The sequence below is a fragment of the Chiloscyllium plagiosum genome, unplaced genomic scaffold (assembly GCF_037043375.1).
Source record: "Chiloscyllium plagiosum isolate Xiang-an unplaced genomic scaffold, Cpla_swu_hap1 HiC_scaffold_3, whole genome shotgun sequence".
Classification (NCBI taxonomy): Eukaryota; Metazoa; Chordata; class Chondrichthyes; order Orectolobiformes; family Hemiscylliidae; genus Chiloscyllium; species Chiloscyllium plagiosum.
The window spans coordinates 12567720-12591098 of record NW_028270141.1 but is presented as its reverse complement, the minus strand read 5'-3'; the positions used below and the strand labels follow the sequence as shown (position 1 = coordinate 12591098).

The window sequence follows — 23379 nt, the reverse complement described above, 5'->3', positions numbered from 1 at the left end:
ACAAACATATTGACTTGGATCTCATTTACCACCCCCTGAGAAAACCGGAACTGGAAATGATATCGCCATAGGAAATGACATCACCACAGGAAATGACATCGCCAACCCAAGGAAACCCAAACATATATATATAGAAAGCGGGCTACACCACCAGTGCTTCATCCGAAGGCTCATTGAAGATGTTACCTAATATGATGATGAAACATCAGAAAACTAACCTTCCAGCTCAGCAAGCAAACCTACATCCAGCGGAAGAAGGATTTCAATGCAGGAAGTGAGATCATCAACTTTGGACCAATAGAATGGACCTGCAAATTATTTAAAATGGTGAAAATCTAGAAGTAGCTGTCCAAAATGAGTTAATGGGCTGCATACAAAGGTCCCTAAAATGAAATATTTAAAGAAAAACTTGAACAGGTTAATGGTACTTTAACCTTTGTAATTAGAGAGTTAGAATACAAAGCTGAAGACATCCTTCTACTATTATTCAAAGCCATGATTGTTCTATATTTGGAATACTGTGAGTAGTTCTGGGCACCACACCTTAAAGGATACATTGATTTTGAAAGAGGTATAGTTCAGATTCACTAGAACATTGCCAAATGTTAGATTATGGGGAAGAATGCATACACTAAATTTAAACTCACTGGAATATAAAGAAGAGAAGTAATTCTTACATTTATTTTACACCTTTTTATAGCTATACACATTTCAAAGTGCTTTTTAGCAAATGAAGTACTGTTGAAGCACAGCCATTGTTGTAATTTTTACACAGCATGCACCCACATACAGCAATGCAATAGCAAGTTTTGAGAAGATTTGCAGCTCAGGTTGAGGTTCTGGATGTTAGTTTGCTCACTGAGCTGGAAGGTTCATTTCCAGACGTTTTGTCACCATACCAAGTAACGTCATCAGTGAGTCTCTGATGAATCACTGATGTTATGACCTGCTTTCTATTTATGTGTTTAGGTTTCCTTGGGTCGGTGATGTAATTTCCTGTCATTTTTCTCAGACGGTGGTAGATGGTGTCCAAGTCGATGTGTTTGTTGATAGAGTACTGGTTGGAATGCCATGCTTCTGGGAATTCTCATGCATGTCTCTGTTTGACTTGTCCAAGGATAGATGTGTTGTCTCAGTCCCTGATGATGTTACCTAGAATGGTGACAAAATGTCTGAAAACGAACCTTCTAGTTCAGCAAGCAAACCTACATCCAGCAATGTGATAATCATCAGATGTGTTGATTAAAGGGTTAATATTGCCAAAACAACATGAATAGCTCTCCTCTTCTTCTTTGAAATAGTGCCATGTTGACATCCATTTGAGAAAGCAGACAGACTTTGCTTTAAGGTCATATCTAAAAGCAGCATCTCTAGCAGTGTAGCACTTCTTCAAAACTTCACTACGGTGTCTGTCTTGATTTTTGTGCTCAAGTCCCAGACTATAATTTGAATCCAGAATGTTCTGACTCAAAGGTGAGTGTGCTACAACTAATAGAAGGAGGATGTAATTTGATAAAGCTTTTACTTTAAGGTAGATAAAGAGAAACTTTATTCTGTTAGAAAGGGAATGTAGGCATAATCTTAAAATCAGAGCCAGGTCATTTCAGAAAAAGGTTAGAAAATCCTTTGAATTATCTAATTGTGGAATTTTTCATGCTCAAAAAGTTTCAGATGCTAATTTTTTTTCTTAATGATTAACATGAGGGTTAAGAGTCAAATATATTGTTGTGGGTCTGGAGACACGTGTAGTCCAGACCAGATAAGGATGGCAGTTTCTTTCTCGAAAGGACATCAGTGAACCAGATGGGGTTTTCTACAATAGATTTATGGTCATAATTAGACTCTTAATTCCAGATTTTTACTGAATTTAAATTCTGCCATCTGCTGTGGCAGGATTCAAATCCAGGACCCTCAAACGTTACCAAGGTCTCTGCATTAACAGTCCAGTGATAACAACACTAGGCCATCACCTCCCCAGCTTAACATTTATGTCGGAGATTTATAATTAACTGCTAGTCAAGATTATAAAAGAGATGGAGCCAAGGTGACTGGATGGATTTGAGGCACTGATCAGTAATGAACTCATTGAAAAGTGGAACAGACTAGATGGGCTGACTATCCTAGGTGAAAGTGAGGACTGCAGATGCTGGATTTCAGAGTCTAGATTAGACTGGTGCTGGAAAAGCACAGCAGGTCAGGCAGCTCCCGGGGAGCAGGAAAACCGAAGTTTCGGGGCAGAAGCTCTTCATCAGGAAGAGTATTTAGGGCTGAGTATCCTGTTCATTTGTTCTAAGGGATTGTCTTAAACACTTTTCAAATTTGGCTTTATGCCACACTGAGATACAGTCAAACCACATATCATGAATTTGCCTAACTGTGCCAAAAAAAAGTAATCTATCATTCAAAATCAGTGGTCAAAACTCACCCCTATCTGCAACCACTTTCACTTACGTAGCAATCTCACTCTCATTCTTGTGCTCTTTGTGTTAATGTGATGGCTCCCAAGCAAATTGGTAGTGCTAAGTGTGCCCAGTGCAAAAAGACGAAGCTCAGTAAAAGGTGACAGTATTGCAAAATAGTATGTCTGCTAGTGCTGTAGGCCATGTCTTCAGCCTCAATTAGTCTACTGGTCAGTCTATCAAGAGTGGAGAGGCCGAAATAAGAAAAGCTGTGAAGGAATCTGCCCTTCTCAAAGTGCTAAGTTGACATCTGTTGTTCTGGATATCCACTATGTAATGATGGAAAAGAGGCTTAATTTGTGGATCGAGGAGATGATGATGGACAGGTAGACTGTAGTGTATGGTTATGCCCTGCAGCAGCAAGTGTTGCACATCTATAAGCACCTAACGAAAGACGTGCGGGGTAACAAACCTTTCACGGCGAGTAAGGGGTGGCTAGAAAAGATTTATGAATCACCATGGTCTTCACAACATCAAGCTGAGTGGGGAGGTTGGTTCTGTCGACCAGGAGGCTGCCGGTGCTCTCGTGCCAATGTTCTTTAAGCTGGTTGAGCAGAAGAGATATAGGAGCAAGCGCTACTTAATGTCAACAAAACCTGCATCTTCTACCAAATGGGGTCCCACATGTACATCATTAAGCAAGTCACCGAAGCACCTGGATTCAAAGACCATGTTGTTGCTTGCCACCAACACTAAGGGAGACTTCAAGTATAAACCGCTGATGAACTGCAGAGCTGACAACACTTGTGCCCTCAAAGGGAAGAACAAGAAGTGTATGCCTGTGCACTGGAGGTCTAACAAGAAGGCCAAGATGTCTGCTCAATCTTTCTGGGACTGGGCTAACAACTATTTCAGCCCAGAAATCAAGAAGTATCTCTAATCAAAGAACCTAGCCTTCAAAGTCCTTCTCATCCTTAGTAATGCACCCACTCATTCTTAGGATCAGATTCAAAGTGTCACCCCAACACCTCATCATTGATTCAGCCACTCAACCAGAGGATCATCAAGGTGTTCAAGAGCCACCACACCACAACCTGTACCGAACTGCCTGCCAAGCCTCATCTAGAGATGTAAATCTGATGATAATGGACTTCTGGAAGAGCTCAACATCTGTCACATTATTGACTTTGTCTATGCTGCTTGGGAGGCGGTCACAACTTCCAGCATCAACAACTGCTGGAAGAAGGTTTGGTCTGACTGTGTGACCAACTTTGAAGGCTTCCCCATTGTCGATTATGTTGTCAAGATCACCCTATGTCTGGCCAAGGAGATCAGAGGGGAAGGCTTCGAAGACACAATCGAGGACAAAGTTGAGGACATGTTGACCCAAACGGCTGAGGAACCAACAAACAGGGATTTGAGAAAGATGGCTAACAAGGGGCTCAATAATGGCAACAGTGACAATGATGTTGAATATCTCCTCAAGGTCAAGCCTCTTACTTCAGTGAAGCTGTCATCCCTGCTTAACACCATTGACACCATCTGCAAATTCAAGAGGGCAGTCAAGGCAGCAAGTCTCCCCAATGTTGAGCTCTTCCAAAGGATATCCAGCAGTAGGCACTACAAACAATGTTGAAACGGTTCCTCTGACCTGTTCCAGTAGACAGCTCTTTGCCTCAAATCTCCATGAGCAAGGGCATAGGTGCTTGGGAGAATGAACAGATTTGAAAGGAAAGTCTTGAGAACATCTGCCAGATGAAGATAGAGAAAGAGGTCACATCATCGGGAAAGAGTGGCTGGTAGGGAGGCATGTCAGCACCATCCTCCCCCTCCCACACCCAGTAACCACCCATAACCCCCTCCCAAACCCCCACTCCCACCCCGCCCCCAGGAGCCCCAGCCTGGTACACAGAACTTTTCAACTTTATTGGTGAATCCCAGAATTGTTTTTAATATTTTATTCTATTGACATTAACTTTTATTTCAGATGTCTTATTAATTAAAAAAAACAAAATAACAGGTGAAATGTCATAATCTTGGGATCCGGGAACTTAATACTATTTTTTATCAAGTTATTAAGCTCCGCGCTCATGAATTCATCAGTTACGAGGATTTTTAAGAACGGAACCCCAAATACAGAGTAATAACTATATATTCAAGTATGTAATTCACCAGCAATGTCAGACAACCTCCTTCATGTTTTGGAGATCACCCCAGTCCTTCATGTTGTGTGACAGCATTTTGCTCTGGAACCAGGATATTTTTGTAACATGGTGGAATTTGAATTCAGTAAAGAACATCTGAAATTAATAGTCTAATGATGACTATGAAACCTTTGTCGATCATCACAAAAAACCATCTGGTTCACTAATATCCTCCAGGGAATGAAATCTGCTATCCTTGCCTGGTCTAACCTACATGAGATTTCAGACCTATAGCAAGGTGGTTGACTCTTAACTTCCCTCTGAAATGGTCTAGCAAGCCGGTCAGTTGTATCAATCACTAAAACATCTTAAGAAAAGCAATTAAACTGGACAGACCACTTGGCATTGACTAAGGCACCAAAAAGGAAATTCGGCCCAGTAAATCCTGCAAAATCTCATTCACTAACATCAAGGAGCTAGTGCCATAATCAGGAGACTTGTCTCACAGACTGGTCAAGCAACAGCCTAACATCGTCATGGTCTTGGAATCATACCTTATAAACAATAGACTAGAATAGAATCCCTACAGTGTAGAAATGGCCCATTTGGCTCAACAAGTCCACATCAACCCTCCAAAGAGTAACCTACCCAAACCCCATTCCTCTATCACTCTACTTTTATCCCTGACTAATGCTCCAAGCAACACTATTGGCAATTTAGCATGGCCAATTCACCTAACCTGCACATGTTTGGATTGTGCAAGGAAACTGGAGAACCTAGAGGAAACCCACACAGAAAAAGGGAGAATGTGCAAACTCCACACAGACAATTACCCAAGATTGGAATTGAACCCGGGTACCTGGTGCTGTCAGGTAGCAGTGCTAACCACTTAGCCACCCTGTCGCTGCAATGTCCTAAACACCACCATCATCCTTGGTTAGGTTTTGACCCAAGAGCAGAACAGACTTAGCAGATGTGGCAGTACAATAATATAGCAATCAGGAGAGAACTGCCCTCACGGTTTTCAACATTGACTCTGAACGCCATGAAGTCTCATCAGGTCAAATATGCATAAGGAAGCCTCCTATTGGTTAACACAAACAAATCAAGCTTGACTGATGAGTTAATATTTGTTCAAGTTGAACACCATTCAGAGGAAGCACAAAGTGTGACAAGCATAGCATGTAATCTTGGTGGAAGACTTCAATGTCCTCCAGCAGCAGTAGCTTGACAGCAACATGACTGATCGATCTGGTCGAGTCCAAAAGGATACAGTGTTAGTTTCAGACTTCAGCAGATGGTGAGGGAACCAACAAGAGGGAATATATACTGACCTCATCTTTACTACTCTGCCTGCCACAGGTGCATCTGCCCATGATGGTATCATTAAGAGTGACCACATATTCCTTGTGAAGGCAAAGTTTCATCTTCACCATGCATGGTTTATCACCACACTAAGTGGATAGACATGGAACATATCTAGCAACTCAAGACTGGGTATTCATGAGGCACTATAGAACATCAGCAGCAGCAGAATCATATTCCAATACAATCTGCCACCTCAACACAAAGCATTTTCCCCACTCTACAATTAAGCCAAGGGATCCACCCTGGTTTAATGAAGAGCTTGCCAAGAGCAAATCAAACAGTACAGCTAAAACACAGACATCCATCTGATAATATGGAAAATTTCCCAGGTATGCCCTGTCCCTCTACTCAAAAAGCAGGACTAATCCAACCCAACCAATCAATTCCCCATCAATAAAGTGATGGAAGGTGTCATCAACAGTGCTATCTCGTAGCACTTGCTCAGCAAGAATTAAACTAACTGTCCTTGACATCCACTACTGTCAAAGTTACCACTGACCAGAAACTGAAATTGACTCACCAGATCAATACAGTGGCAAAAATAGGTCAGAGGCTAGGAGTCCTTTGGCAAGTAACTGCTTCTGATTCCCCAAAGCTACAAGGTACAAGGAAGGAGTGTGATGGATTACCTGGATGAGTGCCACTCCAACAACAAGTAGGAAAATTGCTCAGGAAAACACTCCACTTGAGCCAAGAGCAGGACAGACTTAGCAGATGTGGCAGTACAATAATATAGCAATCAGGAAAAACCTGCCCTCACGGTTTTCAACATTGGCTCTGAATGCCATGAAGTCTCATGGCATCAGGTCAAATATGCATAAGGAAGCCTCCTATTGGAGGCACCACATACACAAACATTCACTCTATCCACCACCAATGCTCTGTAACAGCAGTGTGCAACAACTACAAAACACACTGCAGACATTCATCAATGCTCCTGAGGTAGCATCTTCCAAACTCACATCCATTATATTCTAAAAAGATACGGTCAGCAGATTCATGCTGACTTGGAAAAATATCTCCATTCCTTTGGCATCACTGGTTTAAAATCCTGGAATTCCCTCCCCAACAGCATTGTGGGTTAACCTACAGCACATTGACTACAGAGGTTGAAGAAGGTAACTCATCACCACCTTCTCAAGGGCAACTAGGGATGCACAATAAATACTCACCAGCCAGGAATACCCACAGCCCATGAGTGAATTAAGTAAAATGTGGGAATCTTTTCTCTGCACTTTTAATCAACTCAATTTTCCATGTCTGTCTTAACTGGATATTGGGAAGTATTTGGAAGCAGCTTCTCATTAATAGAGGGAAAAATTATTGATGTGGGAAAGGGTTAATGAGTGAAAGGAAATGTTATTTAACTCAGTATTTAACGTGAAAACGTTTGTTCGGATTGGTAACTGCGTGTTTTGGTAACCTTCACTGAAAAATAATCCCTGAAACCTTAGACAAATATCCTTTCTGAGTGCTTATGTTATTGCACAATACAAGCTTTATGTTGTAATAAGTAACATAATTGACTCATAAATAATAGTCAATAGAAAAACAAAAGTGAACATGTTTCGAAGTCGAGTGTGAAGTATTGTCAGAATAAAATTTAGAAAATAAATGCATGAAAATGTCACTGAAAATACAAACAATCCTCTGTCCCAATAGTTGTTTGTATAAAACAGCCATTTTTTTTCTGCCATTTACTGTGATAGATATGGAAAGAAAACATCATTATTCATCCTGAAAAGCAACACGTTACTACAAATGATATTTTAAACGTCTAAGGTCCCACAAACTTCTTTTTATCCTTTTACTTGTTTTAAACCTCATGCCGATATGGAAAAATGATGTGGAAACCGATGTGTTAAAACCAATGATCAGCTCCTTTGCTTCATTTGTAAATGTTGTGGTGAACGTGACATTCGATTTTGCTGATGCTTAATTTTCTAGATAGCAATTTGAAAGCCGAATTATTTGGGTTTTGGAAATTAAATACCTTAATTCCACCATTATCTAACAGTAATTCTGCGTCGGTAATCAGACTTGCATTAAGGATATTCTAAACGGCAATTGAATTAAGGACAGTTTCAATGTAATGTTTTGCACCATAATAAAAAAGTGTTCCCTTACAGCACAGGCACCGAAGAGCGGCGGGGTAGACGTGACTGGAATGTTCAACTATTATGCAACATACCAACGGAGCGGTGACTCACACATATCCGATGGAAAAGAGTTCAAGCAACAATTATATTTTTATTAACGGAAACATCGTATGAATGTGAAAATCGCTCTTGCTGCTTCCCCAAATTGTTCGAACCGGAGAAAAGAAATCCAGCTTGCTCTCATTCTGGCTTAGGCATCACCGTTCTAAGCAACTCCTCAGCGAATGTTTGATGTCGCTAACGCACAGGACCGGGGAATTCATGTAGTTCTCAAGTGTCAGTGTAGTTGCACATGGATGTAATGGTGGAATCCTAGACGTGATGGGGGCTCGATGTTTGTGTCTGGATGATGCCGGCGGAAACGTTTTGAAAGGGAACTTTGCGCGGTGATGTTAGCATTGTAAGATGCTTCCCTCCTGCCCGCATCAGGTAGTGAACATTTGGTGTCACACCGAGTGCTGGAAAGTGAGCAGCTTTCTCGCAGCAACATATCCTGCACAGTAGGCGGACTGCTCTTAGTCGCGCAGACTCAGACCATATGACATCAACTAACCACGTTACTACTTCTCAAAGAAAGCAAATATATGGAGTGTATGATGCACGGGGGCTGGCGCTCAGACTCCTTCCTGCCTTAGCAGCTACCCCCATCAGCCAGAGCTGACGCGAGTCTTGTTGCACATCATACACCCAGCCCGAGTGGATCTGCATCAAACACTGTGATTTACCCGCTTTGAACTCGAATGATAGGACGCCGCTGATTACGGATCTAGGAAAGAACATTAACTGCAGATTTTGTTTTTTTTTTAAACAACAGCTTCACCTTCAAAGGTAAGTGGCTGATGCATTGGATGAAAAAAAATGCACGGTGCGCATGTCGATTGAGATCGCTTGTTTCAGATCGTGCTTTTTATTTTTTGGAGAAAATTCTCAGCTTTTTCCCCCAAATGTTGCCTAAAGCTACTCTCAGTAAACCGGCATGTGCGTGCAGTATGAAATGACATTAATGCGGGCTGAAATAACAATTGAAACAGGAATCGTGTGAGGATTCCACTTTCACTTTAAAATCTGGCATCTTAGAGTAAGTGAATGAATGAACCAGAGTACGGTGTCGAACGCAAATATCAGCATGGGTAAATGACCAAGTGGAATGCTCAATGCATGATTGCCCTATCTGGCCATGAAGATGCACCTTGGTTTCCATTGGGAAGCGATTAGCTGGAAGGCAATTAATCGGTGCAAGATGCATGTAATTTTCTATCGTAATTAAGCCGTAGGTTATGATTCGCAGTTGCGTTCCTGCAAAAAAAAAGCATGAGGAGGACTCTAGAGCAAATAAGCATCCTTCAAATAAACCCAGGATCAGATAATCAGAAGCGCGCCAATAGAGGTTTAGTAACGTACCAGAGGATAAAGCAACGTTTCTCTGCTTTGATAGTCGAAAGAGCAAATAGACCTTTCGTTCCTCGTGGTGAAAAGAGCAAATCTCAGGTTTGTGCATTGACAGAGGTTTAAGTAATAATCTAAAAGCGACACCTTAATGTGGATCTCGTGGCTGAAAACTCAAGACACGTTCCAACAACCTCCCACCGCTTCCACCAGGTTTACTGCATTTTTAGTAATGTTCATAGTCTCGTCTTTCTAAAATAAAACAAATCACCCAGCTTTATTTGGAAGTGAAGATGTTTCAAGGGAATGTTTTGTTACACTGACAATGTTTATCAGCAATGCCTTAGACTCCAATTTGATATTTTCAAATATTGAATTAACGCAGAAAGTCATCATTTCTGGCGAGCCTCTTTGCTGTATGCTGCAGTGGTAAACGGGTTAAAACAAACATAGATACATGAATTAAAGCGTGAATAATTCAAGCCCCTTAATAGGACTTGGTAAATAACTATAAATTGATTCATCAGTTATTAGGGAAAATAAAGACATGGGAATTCGGAAACGATATGTACAAAATCTTTCTTGTTAATATTGAGGAGAGATTGTGGAGTAAATTTGATAAAGACTGCATGAAGTAACTGTTAGTCTAATGTGACGATGTACATGGTTAAACAGCTTTCCGAATTATATATGTTAATAGTTCTTAAAACAATGGATATGATTGGCAAGATTTACTCGCTGACAAAACGGGAAGTGTTTTTTTTAGATTACATTAGTGGCCAGTTACAATCGCGGAGTATTCCCTACGAATATGATCACTTGACATTGTGCATTGGTATGTGAGCAGATTGATTCCTCTGAACGCGTGCAGAATCCCCTTGATACTGTCTTAAAGTGCAACTCCCAGCACAAGGTCAGGATTATTTGTTTTGTGAATTCTGTGTGAAACATAATCCGATGAGACCATTAAAACTCAGTAGCAACAAATTATGGTCAAATGCGTATTGCAGATCAATGCAGTTCTCCGAATACATCAAATATAGATCGCTCTAAAACCGCACCTGTGTCAAATATAAAAGGTGGGAATACTCATCCTTCAGATGCTTAGTCTTCGGTTTCATGCGCAATTGTTTTTTATTGCGCCTGTGAATCATCCTTGATTTTAGTGTACTAATATAAATGCTACAATAAGAGTGGTAATATCGTCTATACAGTAGAGCCACTGGGCATTTTTACTTGCTGCATCAAACGCCCAAAGGAATTTTCAAAGTGAGGTACGAAAGCTCTTCACCATGAAATGTAGCATTGACAGCACTGGGCTCCAGGGGCCGATCATTCCGGCAACTGGGAGGAGTGCAATACAAGAATAAAATTAGGAGGGCATCACAAATACAGTTTGAAGATTTAGAGAAAGTGTTAGCTGTCTCTCTAGCTTTTCTGTCTGCATAAGGTACTTGAGACAATTCAAGCATGTTTCCGGATAACCGATTTGCAGCTTATCTGTGATTGTTTTAAACTTTTTTAAAAAAATTGGAATATCCAAGCTGCAGTTTTCAAGTCTAGCGAGAAATGACATCCGATGCAAAAAAAGGTTCATAGGCTACAAAGAAACCTTTGTAATTTGTGCTGGAAATGACTTTAACGATATCAGATGCCTCATTCCATTCTGTCGTCAATAAATTTCAAAACACAAATAGAAAACAAAATATTAAACGATGCATCAAAATAAAATAGAATAACTCCAGAGGTGTTTCTAGCCGGAGAAAGCCGGCTGATTATCCAAAATTCTTTTACACTGCAGATCTCCCTCACATTTGCAAAATGAGTATGTTTTAGTAAAAGTAACGCCACAAAATCGTCCATCCATAAGCAATCATGAATGCATAAATGATACTCAATTCTAGTGATTGGAATCAATAAGAACCAGAAAATACTATTATTTGTTTTTCAGCGGTGTAGCTGTGTTTTTATATTTTGCGTATTAAGGTCACATCATAAACATTTGTCAACCTATGTAATAATCTTTGGTTAATCTTTGAGCCTCTCTTTTGTATTACGATCGTGCTTAAGTATTTGACCGGGTTCAATTTTATTACATTTTCGCTATGTCATTTTTAAAGATCTGTCTCTGTGTTTACTAATCATGGACGTTAACGTATTTCCATCTGTTAACAACAGCTCCTGTTGGAATTAGTTGCGTTGAAGAACACAACGGGTGACGTGATCATTGTGTCCTTTATTATTATGGCTACAGTGGCGAGTACTTTTTCAGATTTCAATAAATGCTGTGAAACCTGAAACGAAAATAACATGTTTGTATTATCACCAGGTTTTGACCAGAGGGCGCCACTGATTTATATAGGTGATTCTAGCTGTTCATCGAAATAAACAGCGATGTACACACGTTGATATGGCATCAGTATTTTTTGCTACATTACTAGTATTGTGAAGTGATCGTTAGACTTTTAAATTGACTTTGTTTCTTTTTATGATAAAGACATTTTGTACGGGTATACAAATCCCCTTCCCTTAGCTAACTGCAGAAGCATCAGTTCTCACTGACTGCTTTACAAATTTCTTAATTATGCGCCTTTTTTTCCTAGTCTCAGTTAAGTTTTACTTCAGGAACTAACTTGCACCACTGTCAAAAGCATCTTCTGGCTTCCATAAATAAGTTTTTTTTTTACATGCTGTCTCTTAAATTCATTGGATATGCTACTACCTTTTTGAAGTGTACCCTCAGTTGTTAAATAGACAACCATATTTCAAGATGGCGAAAGCACAAATGATTCCTGGCTAATGAGCTATATAATCTGCCAGAAGTAGATTTAAATACAAAATAAATAACTGCAGATGCTGGAAATCTGAAACGAAAAGACGGAAATTGCTGGAGAAACTCTGTGCAGTAAAAGCAGTGTTAAAGTTCAGTTCAGTCCTTCAGTTTTGAGGAAGGGTCAATGGATCTGAAACATTAACTCTGCTTTCGCTCCACGGATTCTGACAGGTCTGCTGTTTCTCCAGCAATTTCTGTTTCTGGACTATTTTTCAGAGTAAACTTTGCCTTGGGGGAAGAAAAATGTAAGAAATGTTCACCAGCTGGAATTGTGAGAGAAGACAGTAGACCTCAGAAAAGAGGGTGTGTAAAATTGGACCAATACGCTGTCTCGGGATAAGGGGGTTGCCATTTTTGGAAGTATTGACCAAAAGAGAAATTCTTTCACTCAAAGAGTTTGAAATCTTTGGAATTCTATGCAGCAGGTAGCTTTGAATGCTCAGGCTTTGAGTATATTTAAGGTTGACATTGATAGACTTATTCTTTTTAAGAGAATCATAAGATGGGGATCAGGCAGGAAACTGGTGTTCAAGATGAGCCATAATCATGAATGACAGAGCATGCTCACCGGGCTGTCTGATATTCTCCTCCTCTTACATTTTATATTTTTAACCAAGGTGGGGGAGAAAAGCTTTTGTGCCATCAGGATATCCCAAAGCACGTGACATTCAGCGATTGTTACTTTTGAAGTATTTTGATGTTGGAACCATGACAGCCATTATATACGCAATCTCCCACAGTTAGCAACAAAATAAAAATATAGATGGTCTGGTCTTCGAGGTGTTGGTTGAAGGATAATCAAGAGAACATCTTTTTATTATTTGATTGGGCAGGCCTTACACAATTAATGGTAAGGCCCTGGGGAGTGTATTCAAACAGAGAGACCTACGCGTTCAGGAACATATTTCCTTAAAAGTGGCTTCATAGGTAGACAGGGTGGTGAAGAAGACATTTGTCATGCTTGCCTTCCTTGGTCAGACTATTGAATATAGAAGCTGGAATGTCATGTCATGGTTGTACAGGGCATTGGTAAGGCCATTTTTAGAGTACTCTATACAGTTCTGGTCACCCTGCTATAGGAAGGCTATTGGAATTGAATTGTAAAGGTTGCAGAAAAGGTTTACAAGGATGCTAGAAGATTTGAGTTATAAGAAGAGGCTGGGATTTTTTTTTCCCCAGGAGCGTAAAAGGTTGAGGAGTGACCTTATAGAGTTTTACAAAATCATAGATAAATTGAATAGCAAAGGTCTTTTCCCTAGGGTTGGAGAATTCAAAACTAGAGGTCATAGTTTTAAAGTGAGAGGGAAAATATTTAAAAGGAACCTGAGGGGCAATTGTTTTTCCCACAGAGGGTGGTTGGTATATGCAGAGGAAATGGTGGATGCAGTTGCAGCATTTAAAAGACATTTGGTCAGGTACATGGAAAGGAAATGTTTAGAGGGACATGGGTCAAATGCATGCAAATTGGGCTAGTTTAGTTTGGGACCGAAGGGATTGTTTCCATGCTCTGTGACTCTGTAAATAATGTATATTTGAAGCTGAGAATGCAGCTGCTGGTGTTCTTTACTGATTGTTTACATTTTATGGGAATTTGAATTGCAAGGAAAATTAGACATTTGAGTAATAAATAGAGGAAGAGCATTCCTTCTTTACTGTAGATCTAATCAAATTTTAAACACTTTTTTAAAAAAGAAATGTACATAAATGCTTTGGTCATAGCACACAAAGAAAACATCGATTCATAGTGTAGTTGGAAAAACACAATACAGAAACATTTAAGTACTTTTTAAATTTAGGACTATGTTATATAATAAAGCAAATATTAACTGAAGTTTCCAAACTTTAGTCCTCGGGATTATAAGATTTCCTATGTAATAGTTTCAGTCTTTTGGCTATTGTAACTCATTCTCAGTTGCTTATGTAACTTTGCCCCTTATATCAAGGCTGAGAGACGCATTAATGTTAGGTAACTGATACCAAATTTATTTTCTCAATCTTGTCAATGACCTTGTACCCAGTTTGGAGTTGTGCCATAAGTACTTTGAAAATGGAGGCCAATTTTCCAGTCTGTTCTTAATGGGAGGTTGTAACATTTTTTGGGGGGTAGGAATAAAATACTTTTATCTCTTTTACTATTTATTGAGTCTCCAATCGAAGGCAGGAGACACGGATTTTATGTAGAATATTCTGCAATTGTGGGAACAACTTTGTCATTTCTGTTGTAAACAAATATAGGTACCTTTACCCTGGAATATTTTTGTTGTTCCTAAGAAATTTCTGATTCTTTTCTGTGTGAAAAATTTTGAACCTTTCTTAAGTGAATGCAAACAACTTTGTTTTTCTCCGACACCTTAGGAAAACATCTATAATTTGATTGTTGTAGTTGGTTTCCCAAGGTCTGATTATGAATTTTACCCAAGCATATGATTGCGTGAAGTTGTCTAATCGTGGTTATATTTAGAACATATAATTCTGAGAAAAGGGTTTAATATTTTCAGTGCCAGCTTTTGTAGGATTTTAACATCTACAACAGAAAAACAGGCTTTTTACTTTATCAGGAAACAGGTGGCATGGTTCAAAGATACCCATTTTCTAAAGCAATCCCGATCCTGATGATTAAAATATTGAATTAATGAGACTGGGCATCCAGTTCAAGGACATAGTGTTCAAGGACAGTGATTGATCATCAGTTAGTGTAGCATCTGAAACAAGAACTGAACACATTCTGCTGTGGATTACACAGTGTTGTAGTGGAGGAGGAGGACCATTCTTGCTTGCCAAAATGGACTAGTTTACAATGACATACAGAGAGAAAAGCACACACGCTGTGGCTCCTCTTTTATTCTGTGCCATACTAATTTTTGATAAAAGCCTCACATACAACCAAGTTGACTGTAAAACATGCAATTAATTCTGCTCTAAAAGAGGAATATCGTAAATGTAGATAGCAGACAAGGCAAAGAACTGTGAATTTTATTTTTGAAAACAATTGATTTTAAGTGGAACTTTCAAAGGGATAAACAATCCAATTCAACCTTTTGAATAACAGTAAACAGTTGTCAACTGTTTTAACTGTTTTTCATAGAGTGATTTACTTAGAACTACACAGTTCGTTATCTTGATGCTCTTGGAGTGCAGAGTTCTGACACTGCTCTTGATATAAGTGGATATCAGAGAAAATATTGGCTGCCTAGGTGTAAATATACAGCTGAAAGAATAGAAGAATTGCAGTAAATTATCATGAAAAGGAAAACTTTTTTAAAAATCCAGCACACCATAGCTAATCCTTTTCCTGGCGTGTTGTTGGTCAGGCCAAATGTCCTGTATCATGTTACAAGGAATTTGATTCTTTAAAATGCTGAAAGAAAAGGAAATGCAACAAATGCTTAGAACTAGAATCTACAATTATTTTTGTAGTAAAAGGGTTTCAGTGTACTTAACTATAAGTTTTTTATTTGTGTTTTTATTTATTCAATCACAGACTTAATACTGTGTATTGGACAATTTGTGTTTATTTTAATTAAAGCAAGATCACCATTGTGAAACAAAATCCAGGTTGTGTCATTGGTCATTTAGCCCATCATCAGACCAATTTCATGTTCCAGTAGATTTGTAAGACCAAAAGAAATAGGAGCAGTAGCAGATTATATAGCTTCTTGAGCCTGCTCTACTATTTAATATGATCATTATCGATCTGCCTCAATTCTACTTTCGTGCCTACTACCCTGAGAGACCAAAAATCAACATCCACTGAGCTACTATTCTTGTTAATATTGGCAAATTCAATAACATTTATTATTTTTAATAATGTCAAAATTTTCATAAGACATAAAAATCAGTACTATAATCTGATTTCAAATGGAACTCATGACTCTCTTGGCATGTAGATCTGGTACGATATACTGAATAGATCCATTGTGGCATCCTAGATTACTACACAAAATGGTGATACACAGAAGAAGGAACATTAATGCTGAATACTTTCTAAACTGTCATAGGTGGTTTTGTTTTTTTATTATTTGTTTGTGGAGTGTGAGCTGGCTGGGCCGCTGTTAATTTATTGTCCATCCCTAATTTTCCTTAAGAAGGTGAGTATGAAATGCTGCATTCCATGTGGTATAAGTACAACCCCAGTGTCGTTAGGACAGGAATTCCAAGATTTGGCCAAGCAGCAGTGAAAGGATAGCGATATAGTTCCAAATCAGGATGGAGGGTAAGTTGGAGGGGAACTTGCAGGTGTCAGTGTTTTCATGCATCTCTTGCCCTTATTGTCATTGTAAGGATAGTTGATGGGTTTGGAAGGTGCTGAGTTGCTGTTTGTAATATACATTTCTGCCACTGTGCATTGGTGGTAGATAGGGGTCCCAGTCAAATAGGCTATTTTGCCCTGGATGGTGTCAAGTTTTTTGCATGTTGTTGGAGCTGCATTCACCCAAGCAAATTGAGAATACTCTTATAACACTCCTAACCTGTGCCATGTAGATAGTGCAGAGGCTTTGGGAAGTCAGGAGTTGAGTTGATCACTGCAAAATTCCCAGTCACTGACCAGCTCCTTGTAGCTGGGGTTTATATGATGGATGTTATGTTTAATTTATGACTTTTGCTTGGGTGTTTTGTATTCTGGTGCAAGTAGTGATTGCAAAATTTTGTTCTTAGGTTTATTTGCATTATTCTTCTATCATTTGCCAAATGTACCTTTTTCTCATTTGTCTTTAGATTTTTCTTATACTTTTGCCAAAGTGCTGGGTCCTTCCTAATCCTCTCTTAAATAAACAAATTGGGTGTTTGTCTATGATATAGCAACAGAATACTTAATGTTTGGCTTATGTCTTAAAAACAAAGATAGATGTAATAAATTACCTTTCACATTTATTATAAAATATGTTTGGTCCAGGGGCTTAGAAGACACCAAACACAATGGTACGGTTAGTCTCAGTCTAGTTTTACCACTGTCAACTCACATTCATCCGAGACATTTGCTGTGTTAAATCACTGCAAATGTGCACAACGAGACTGATAATATACCATCATGTCAATGGCCTACTAGTAGTAACATTTAGCATTGCACCACTGTGGAAAGGAGTGATTTTTCTCTATTAAAAGTGAACATTTTAAAAGGAATATTAAAATTTTAAAGACAACCCATTAAATCTTTGCCACCTTCCTGGCTTTACCTTGTAATCTGTTTGCATTCTTGAAGTATCATGAGAAAAAACAGGCATCTATGCTGTTAAATACAGATTAGACAGTTTCTCCTTAGCTAAGTCCAGAATAATGGGCGGCACGGTGGCACAGTGGTTAGCACTGCTGCCTCACAGCGCCAGAGACCCGGGTTCAATTCCCGCCTCAGGCGACTGACTGTGTGGAGTTTGCACATTCTCCCCGTGTCTGCGTGGGTTTCCTCCGGGTGCTCCGGTTTCCTCCCACAGTCACAAAGATGTGCGGGTCAGGTGAATTGGCCATGCTAAATTGCCCATAGTGTTAGGTTAAAAGGGGTAAATGTAGGGGTATGGGTGGGTTGCGCTTCGGCGGGTCGGTGTGGACTTGTTGGGCTGAAGGGCCTGTTTCCACACTGTAAGTAATCTAATCTAATCTAATAATGTAGATGGGCATTATAATTTCCTCATGCCAGCTTGCACCACTCAAATGTAAATCTTGGTTTCAAAGCAAAATCTGCACTGTAATTGCAATTATATTGTTAATATAATGCTCTTCAGAGGGTGGATGTGGACTCAATGGACTGAATGGCCTGCTTCTAAACTGTAGGGCTTCTGTGACATATTGCAAGTTAAAGCAATAAATTGAGCATTTTGTCTTCAAGCGTTTTGGATACACTGTTTATTAGCCATGTCATATAGTGAAATTATAAACAGGGAATATTTGACAAATTAAAGTATTTTTAATGTTTAATATTTTCATGTTTTTGAAATGTAAAATAACCATCAATAAAGATAAGTTAAATAACTAATTTTGTTGGTGATATGATGATTTAATTGCTTTATTAAATGATGCCCAGCATTAGTTGAAAATAGGGTTTCAGCCAATTGTAGTTTTAGGGAGAGTGAAATCTATGAAGTTCTCCCACATCTGTCATTAACATAGTTACATTTAAAGTGAGGCCCAGTTTTCTAAGGCTTCCCGCAGAACAGTGAAAATCAGAAAACTGGATCTATGGCTGTATATCACCAAGTGACAAATAGGAAACAAAAGCTGCACTGTTGCTTCTAGTATATAACCTCACAAAGGGATCACCTTTTGAAAGCTATCGCACTAAATTTCCAGCGTGTGAATGAGGCTGCCCTCTCGAGGATGATTTAGATGCAGAAGAAGAATTTCTGAGGGACCAACAAGTACAGATACAAGGATGCCAAAGGTATTTCAATTTAGATGCACTAATTAATGCTGCAGGACCTGGAGTTTGACCCCTTCACATCTCGCTGAATTTATCCCTGGTTTAACAAGACAGAATGCCACAGAGATGCTCACCTATAAAAGCTAAATGCACTAATATCTGGATTCCATGCAAAACACAAATAATCTAGGCCTGTCAACATTACTAACATATTCTGCCAATATTTACAAGTGTAGTTAACAATGTGATAATGACCAGATAATCTATGGATTTTTTGGTGACATTAATTGAGGGATGGATATTGGGCAGGATAACAGGCTAACTCTCCAATCATCTGCAAAATAGTGCTGTGGATTTTTTTTTCCATCCATCTGAACATGCAGACGGGACCTCTTTAATTTGTCGTCTTAAATGGAACCTCCAACAGCGCAACACTCCTTCCCTACTGCACTGGGGTGTCAGCCTTGATTTTACATGCTTGAGCTCTGTGGGCTTGAATCTGGAAACTGGTAGTTCAGAATTGAGCGTGTTGCCATTTGAGTTCACAACTGATTTTTGTTACAGGTAAGTTACTTTTTCCAGTTTTCCACATTACACTTGGTACATGAAATTAGTTGGCTGTGCTCCATGAATCTCCAATTCTGTATTTTTCATCTCTGTAAATGATCTGCTACATTATTCATGGTTCCTGGTATTTATATCATGCTGTACAAAGACAAAAACATACTCACTGCTTTGAGGATTTCCATTTTGCTTATTATGTAGATGTAGAAGAGACTTTATGATGAATCAATGATGCAGACTTTTTAGTTTAATTACATTGCGGTAGGACCTTGATTTAAACCTCTTTGCACGTAACTGGGTTTGTCAAAGGAAATTGGTCCTTGTCTTCACAAGACAAGCTGCCAGAGAGTTGTACCTCCTGTTACACCATGACCTGCAAATAATATCTAAATTATGACGAAATTATGCACTTGACTGCCAAGGCATACAGGCTGTGGGCCAAGTACAGATAAATGCGATTTGAATAGTTCAGTGCTTGTTTTTTGATCAGTGCAAACTCAGGCCCAAGGGCCTTTTGCTATGCTATAGACCTGTCTGACTCAGTCTTAACTGGATCTATCAAGCCAGGAAGAAGATGCATACAGTAAAGTCATGAACATGTATCAAGCAAACGAAAATGCAATATTTTCAAGGAGCAACACTTACATTACTTTTCCTTTTGGAAGGGAAATATCAACTAGCCAGGATATGTTCTTGTGCAACCCCACATTATAGAAAAATCACGCTTTAGAAACAACACTTAAAGTGTTGGCAATATTATTCTGTTACAGCTAACACGTTTTAAAAGTTTGTCCGATAGAAGCAGTCTCCCCAGTTCAGCAATCACGTTACAGCGAATTCACGTTAACAAAGCTCATATTACAGCAGAAAAATCTGTACATAGAATTTATTGGATGGTAATGTTTGCTCCAGTGCAATGTATTGGGCATGGGACAGATTTGACATTAGTCATTTTGAAATCAAAAAAGTACCTTGCACATCAATGGGATTATCCAGGAAGCAACTGTGATGTATTCATTGTTTGGTATTCCATGATATCTGCATTATTTGAGGGAGAACAACTATGACTTAATGCAAAAACTATCCCTTCTCCTAAGTGTGTGGCACACAACAGGCTTGCTCATACAGACAATTTCCTTGTTCTTATTTGTCAAAGCTACCCATACCTCCAGTGTCATCCCTGAACTCTAATGTTGGCTTCTTTTTTTAACTATCAGCCATGTCCTTAAGACATATCATTTAGAGACATATCAGTCTCAAAAAGTGGGAGCAGCTCTTAGTGTTGAATTTATTGACATAAAAAGGGCAGAATTGTAAGACCTGGTACAAGTGGGAAAGGATCTATTAAGGTCTTTGGATGGCCGTTCCAATGTCCGTTTCCCATCACCAGACATGGCAGCAGTTTTTTAGAATGGTTGATGAGGCCCATCATTACTCCAGATGAGTGTGTTACAATATGGAAACAGGCTCTTTGACCAAAATTAGTCTTTCTGCCTCTTGCGTTCACAACACAATAAAATTAAAACTTTCAAAGGCCCTCAAATGTGGCCCCAATCATTCCTAACCAGACTGTTTGAATGACTATCAGTGAATAATCAATTCTAGACAGTGGTTTGTAGAGTTCTTCAATAATACACTAACCTTAACAGAGCAAAATTAAACAACAAAGTAATCTAATTGATGTCTAAGATTTAAATCCAATAACCTTTGTTTTCAGCTCCATTCAGATAAAAGACAGTCAAACAAATAACGAAGGGAAAAATAATAGAAAATAACAAAACTATCTAGGTTACTTAAGTGGTTTTCATGATCTGTTGTTCCACATTCAAATACAACTGTTTTTTAGTTGATTTTCTGAAACTGTTGATCAGTGTCACTTTTTCAGTTCATTGTGAGGAAGTCAGTTATACTTGTAATTTATTTTCTAGTTTGTGAACTTCAACAGCTGATAATGGCAGGTTAGGCTGGGAGCTTTCAAGTCGTCATGCTGTAGCATCAAAAGCCAAACACCTTCTCATAGCAAACACAGTCCAAAACCAAACGCAAAATTTTGACCTCTCCCTGTCAGACTGACAGCTAAATAGATGGCTTGTTTTTGCTTTTTTTTAAAACACAAGCCTAGAATCCAATGGTCACTTTCACATCTCAGATCATAGCTCTGAAACAAAATTGATGAAAGAATAAAAATAATGAAAATTTCAATCACGGGCCTCAATTGGTTAATTAGACACTGCTGGAGAGCCACGTTCTGCCTGGCTGGTAGAAGGAGCTCAGGGATAAGTGGGTCACCAGTAGGCCAACCCACTTGAGTGGGAGGGTAGCAGCAAATTTCAGACTGTCTTGTTCATGTTGGGTCAAATATCTTCCTTCCCCCATTCTTTTGAAATTTAACCCCTATGCTTCCTGTCACCCAGTATTTCCCAATCTAAGGTCTTCCTCATGGCTCTACTGAGAAGAGACTGTTTAAGGTATCTGTAGCGTGTGCTCTCACGTTGACTGTATGATCTGGTGCTATTCTAGCAGTGTTTCTGTTCCCTTTGGTGTTGCTGCGATGATAAAGTTGCCAACGAGACTCCTCATATTAACAAATCTGCTGTATGAGTTGGAACTTTGTCTCCGGATAGCCTGTTAACTGTGCAGAATGTGAAATAATAGTGGCACAGCCATCGGAATAGGGGTCTCTGCCACCTGAACATATCTGTCATGCTATTTCTGCTACAATTCCCCTACTTACATGGAACCAGAATAACAGATACAAGTAATAACACGATTGATTATGTCACTGTGCAATGGAAATATACAGTCTGATGTCAAGATATTGTCAGAATTGGCAAAGCTATGTTTAATATACATTTCAGTGATTCTATCAGCAATGAAAGTGGGACTTCTCAATATTATCGTTCTGTGTGTTTCTGAAGACCTTCAGCGGAAGTCTTCCAATAATCTGCCCATGCCATGTATGTTGTGGCATGTATCCATTTGGTCTTTGGATTCACTGTTCTTCAGCTTCTACAAAAAACGTTCTTTGTTTCTTTTTGTATATTACTACTCTTAGAAAATCTGCCAAAAATAGTTTTCAATATCATTGCATATATTTCCTACCCTATCCCTCAGACTACCATTACTAAAATTCCATTTTGAATTATACTTCGACCCTATCGCACTGAAGTTTGCAGGTATATGTCAATTATTTTTCAATCCATGAACTCTTGATTTGGCCAGCCTAATTTTCCACTTTTATTCTGAAATTTGTTCTTTAGGTGTCTGTAATATTAGTGAAGATGTATTATTACTGATCACTAGTCACCCTGAGAAGGTGGTACTGTGTTTTTTGAAGCATTCTGATTGTGGTGATTATACTTCCCTAACACTGTTGAATTGGATTTTATTGATGAAGGTATGATGGTGCAGTTACAAAGATTCTACTCATCCAGTGGCAAATTACATTTTTCATTGGTCACATTTAGTTTCCAATTGCTTTTAGTTTCTCTCAGAAATACCTGTTTTTCTCTGGCAGCAGAACTTCAACATTAGTCCAAGAAAAGGTCACTGTATGTCTTTTTTATCCTTCGGCAACTCTCACAGCATTTCCTTTTGCCACAGCTTGCACAACAGTTTCAGTGCGCACCTATTTGTAAAATTTAGTTTCCTCCAAAATATTTCTGACCTACTGCTGGTGGGACAGATGTCCTTAGCATCCATGGTACCTCTGCAATAGAATAGCTTTAATTGTCATGTGTGCTCGAATGAGTGCAGTGAAACGTTTGTAATATTGCCTCTAATACGGCAATTAACTGATGGCAAGAATTCTTGGAATTTAAGGAGACACAAAAATTGTTAAGCCTATTCTGATTTTAGTAATCAACTACTTTGGAAAAAAAACAAAAACAAATGGTCAAAATAGATTCTGAAGAAGGGTCATTGGGCCTGAAACAGTAACTCTGCTTTCTGTCCACAGATGCTGTTGGACCTGCTGAAATTACACGAGCAATTTCTATTTTTGTTGGGGATAAATATAGACCTAGAGGTAGAATAACAACACAATATGCACGGAAGTTATTCTTCCTATTTGTCACTGTTGACAAGTTCATAGTTTTGGAAAACTGACATCCAGCTAGTCAGTACCTTAGCGTACTTCCATGTACCAGCTTACAGAGGACATCGATAGCTCACA

At 39.0% G+C, this 23379-nt stretch overlaps 1 protein-coding gene across 2 annotated transcripts in view; it reads left to right on the top strand.

The window, feature by feature from the left end:
- Positions 1-8656: 8656 nt before the first annotated feature.
- Positions 8657-23379, top strand: part of LOC122540991 (visinin-like protein 1) — a 114599-nt gene continuing 99876 nt past the window's right edge. The window contains exon 1 of one of the 2 annotated variants that reach the window (XM_043677402.2): positions 8657-8898. The gene's annotated coding sequence lies outside the window, so the exon portion shown is untranslated. Of the gene's footprint in view, positions 8899-9470; positions 9559-23379 lie in introns of those variants that run through there. The other variant, XM_043677412.2, reaches the window with a different exon arrangement.